Source organism: Pseudophryne corroboree, chromosome 5 (assembly GCF_028390025.1).
Source record: "Pseudophryne corroboree isolate aPseCor3 chromosome 5, aPseCor3.hap2, whole genome shotgun sequence".
Lineage (NCBI taxonomy): Eukaryota > Metazoa > Chordata > Amphibia > Anura > Myobatrachidae > Pseudophryne > Pseudophryne corroboree.
In genome coordinates, this window is record NC_086448.1 from 453,061,942 (window position 1) to 453,066,710 (window position 4,769).

Consider the following 4,769-nt stretch of genomic DNA (forward strand, 5'->3'; position numbering starts at 1 on the left):
TACAAATGTATCAAATGTACAACATGTGAATACATGATCACCAGTTCGAACTTTAAGCATCCTCATAGTGAAAGGATCTTTAATATAAAGCACGTACTGACTTGCACCACCACTCATATCATCTATATCATCAAATGCCCCTGCAATCTCCACTATGTGGGGAAGTCCATCAGGACCTTCAGAGAAAGGATGGCCCTCCATCGCTCAGCTATCAAACAAGCACTGCAGGGCATAGAATCCGAACAACCAGTAGCGAGACATTTCGCAACAGCAGGTCATACCATGAAGGACTTACTGTACATCATTTAATCATTGACCATGTTCCTAAACATGCCAGAGGAGGATATAGGGATGGTAGACTTTTGCAGCTGGAGGCCCGATGGATTTATGAACTGGGGACTACCAGCCCGAATGGTCTTAACGAGAAATTGAGCTTTAATATCTTTAAATAATACTGTTTGTTCAGTTCTCTATCATTTACATTTTTTCCTGGTACTATTCCACTTAAATTTATCTCCATATGGTTCTCTGAAATATCAGCTACATATTACTCTTAATCTAGCAGTTATTATGCCAGGGTTGTTGCCACTCTGTTGAATTTCCCCCTTCTCAGTCCACTTCCTATTGAGCTCTTTTTCCACTTTGGGCTCCGGTGTGATCACCGTTTAACCCCCTCTAAGCGAGTCCCTGGCCTGCATACATTACAAGTATAGAAGAAAAAGTATGACTCTTGTTTGGGCGCACTCTTATGTTAACTATCTGTTAATTGATAAGTCAAATATTTAAGGAGTAATAACAATACAATCTTTATTTCTACTCTTTAAAATACATGGGGGCTAAACACGACAGGTTGGAGATGGAGTAAGTGTGGATAGGTCAGCTGGAGACAACGGTCTCCCAATTAAATGTTCAGATCTTAATTATTCCTAGATAAATGCATGTCGGAAGTTAGCTACATATTAGGCTACTTCCCTCTGCCCAAGATCTGTACAAACTGTGTTTGTATTAATGCAGCCCTAATTGGGTTACAATCGTGAAGTGGGAGAGCCCATACACATGGTAACACTTCTAAACAATGACCTCCGTAATGAGTAAAAAGAATGTAATAGGAGTAGGAAGATAAAGTATAAGTGGTGATACTGCTGTTGGTATTTTTTCTACAGGAAGGGGAGTTTCCCTACTTCACTGGGTATTCCCTAGTGGTCGCCCATCTAGGTACTGACCCAGCCCACCTGCGTTTAGCTTCCAAGATCGGACGAGATTGGGCGTGAACGTAGGGGTATGGTCGTAGGAAGGTTCAAACCTATAGTACCAATGAGAGTGCACCGAAATAGGAGGATTGATTCCTCCTCGGAAAAGAGAATGCTGGAAATGCGTACTGAGAAAGGAGAAAGGTGACAAGAAAGTAAACAGGTGTGAATCTGCTGTCCACGTTAGACCGAGGAAGCGTGTCTCCTGAGGGGACACGCTCCTCTGAATCGTGGATGAGAGTTCACAGAAGAAAGAGCAGTAGGAAGAGATGTATAAGTAATTTATGGATAGGAGGAAGAAGAGGCAAAAAGAAGGTTACACATTAACTGTAGGTCCCCTAGGTGTTACCTCAGATGTTTGATTACTGCCAAATCCTGGTTCAAAGATACAACACAATGACAGGTGTTTAAAACAAATATCCACCAGAGATAGAGATGGGGAGAATATGTCTTATGAATGGTGTCACAATATAATGTATATATATCGTTGCTAGTGCACTATGGATTTTCTTAGCAATAAACAGTTTGATAGACGAATTTATGTCGTGTACCAGAACCTTAGATTTCACAGGTGATATGAGCAGAATGTCCCATATCAGGACAATTCTTAGTCCTTGGTACAGGCCTAAACCTGAGGCAAAAAGAAAGAAATACCCCTGTAAACTTCTCTCAATGGTGAGGAAACTTCACGGGAGCATGCAATACACAGTCTGAGATTAACTAGGGCAGAGTACATGCGGGATCACACCGCACCTGTCCTATTTACACTTGGGTGTGCGAAATAAGTGTGGCACATTATACTAGGGCAATGAGAGGACATAGATAAGCCATGCTAATTAATTGAAAACACCATTACTGTAAATAGAGAGATTCTCTCTGTGAGCAGAAGGGGCTTTGGAGATTGGAGCAGGTAACTGTTGGATGTCACTTCTACAAATAGTAGATAAACAGGGTGCCTGCAAGAGATGCAAGGCCACCAATACCTGCCCCTGTCACAAAGTTAGGACTTAGATTACCTAAACTGCATTGTATAATTATTATTGTTTTTATTATATAATTGATTCTTCAGGTGAATGTAAAATACCACTACTTCAGTTGGTAGGCAGATAGGGTGCCCGCAGGAAATGCGGGACCACCAATACCTGTCCTTATCACAGGGTTAAACCTCAGAGTACCTAGACTGAAATGGTACAAATATGCAATATAACTAGGCTGGAAGCACCAGCAATATAGCTTAGAGCAATTTCTGCACTGTAGCAAGGGTGCTCAATCTTAGCAATAGAAATGGTACAACAATGATAAACATCACCACTCCAAGTGTCAGACAGGTCGGGTGCTTGCAGGAATGCAGGAAAACGCGTTTCACCCGGTCTCGGGCTTGTTCACTTCCATTCTGAACAGCTCCTTAGTATCTCCATAGCTGGGTGTTTAAAAACCCTGAGTGATTATTGCCAGCCAATAGCTGACCGTGTGGGCGGATATGCATTACACATATGGTCCAATCCAGGGCCTTACAAATAAATCATATGGGCGGGTTAAACTGGGGAAGGTAAAATGGACTGAGAGGGGCGGAAGTTGCACTTCTCACTTCCGCCCTAAGTATGTTGTCACATCGGGGACATGTATGGCACTGTAGTCAGAGGACGGCGGGCTATAGCAGACTGAGTGTAGTAGAGGTTACGGGAAATGTTCCCGTCCTGCTTGGGTAATCTTGTCTGAGCGGTCGTGAGGAGTGGCTGTCATCCGAACTTCCGCCCGCTCTCGGGATGTCCGGTTGCTAGGATACCCGCGTCTGGGTAAACAAAACTGGGAGACTTCAGGAGGCCGACATGAGATTACTGGAGTGCCCTCGTGAATGCTAAAGAGCATTCAGAGAGGGGCCAGTATGCCCCGCCCACCCTCCGTACATGAGAATGAGGGTAAAAACAAAAAATAATAAATAAAAAAATAATAATAATAAAAAATAAATAAATAAAAGTATAAATATAAGTAATAAAAAATGATGAATAAAACAATAAATAAATAAAAAATAAATAATAAAAATAAAAATAATAATAAAATTGAAGTATATGAATGTGAGTGTACAAATTGTATATGAAAGGATAATAAGATGAGCGTAAATGTGGTTTGTAAAACTGAAAATAGATGATAGAGATAAGTGACAATGAAAGTGAGAGCAAAAATTGGTGGTGAACAACATGAATGAAAAAGAATATTAATAAATGAAAATATGAGTTATATGATGTATGTAGGTGAAAAAAATGTATAAGTGAAAGAATATATGAGTGAATGAAATATAATGACTGTAAAGTGAATGGGGTGCTGGATGATGAGAGCGGGCCATTAGGTGAATAAGGCATGGATAGCTGCTGGTAATAGTCATATATCAAATTGACGAGTGTGGAATAGGCGGAAAAAGTGAGTGCACCCTAGGGAAGGAGGGTGATACTGAAGTAGGGAGTCTATGTGAGTGAGTGATGAGAGTGAGTGTTGTGTGATAATTAGTGTCGAGCCAGTGCCAGGATGATGTGTAGGTGGAGTGAAGATGCTGGTTACTGTTGAACAGGAATATAACGTGGGAGATATTACTAAACAAAAATGCCGCAGTATACATATTGGAGCATGAGATCAATGTAGGATGAAAAAGGTGGAGGGGCCCAGGGAGTCATGAGGTTGTCTAAAGTGTGTGTCAGGTGTGGTAAGAACCAAAGGGGAAGGGAGGAATTTGATAGGTCTTAAGGACTAACTGTAATTCTAATTATAAGAATACGTTGTAATTAATATTTTCATTGAGGCCATTCGGTCGAAGTCCACCCAGACTGAAGGTCCACTCGCTTTCTTTTTTCAAAAGTTCCTTGGTGATATCGCCACCCCTGATTCCCAGATGGATTTGCTCCAGACCAAAGATCTTAAGGTCCTTCTGATGATCCTTATGCCGGGTACAAAAATGTCTGGCAACTGTAGTTATCTGCTTCATCCGGGCAAGGTCCATGGCGGCATTACGGCAGGTGCCAAGATGTTCCAAAGCTCTTTCTTTGAGTTTGCGAGTTGTCATTCCTATATATCTGATGTTGCAACTGCATGTGATGCAATAAATGAGTGCTTGCGTGTCGCAGTTAAAAAATTGTTTGATCCTTATGGTCTTACCATATCTGTCCACCACTGAATTGGTTTTCAGAATGTGGGGGCAAGCTTTGCATTTACCACAAGGGAAAGAGCCCGTCACTGTTGTGTGTGCTAATGTTCCGCTGGCCATGAAGTCCGTAATCTGAGTTTGCGTGGGTGTCTTTTTAAAGAAGTGGCTTCTGACCAAATGGTCTTTAATATTTTTCGACCTGCGCCAACTCATGTTGACTTTTGAGTCTATGTAAGGTGATAGGTCCGCATCTGACTGTAATATGGGAAGATGTTTTTCAATCGCCTGTTTTAGGAGTTTCCATTCAGGACAGAAAGTTCCGATAAACCTGATTTTGGTCTCGTCCTTCTTACTCTTAAACTGGCGTTGTGAGATTAAAGTGT

The 4,769-nt window shown here is 41.5% G+C and overlaps 1 pseudogene; it reads right to left on the reverse strand.

Moving 5' to 3' along the window:
- Window positions 1-1,174: 1,174 nt before the first annotated feature.
- LOC134931634 (5S ribosomal RNA) lies at window positions 1,175-1,293 on the reverse strand (annotated as a pseudogene).
- Window positions 1,294-4,769: the final 3,476 nt, after the last annotated feature.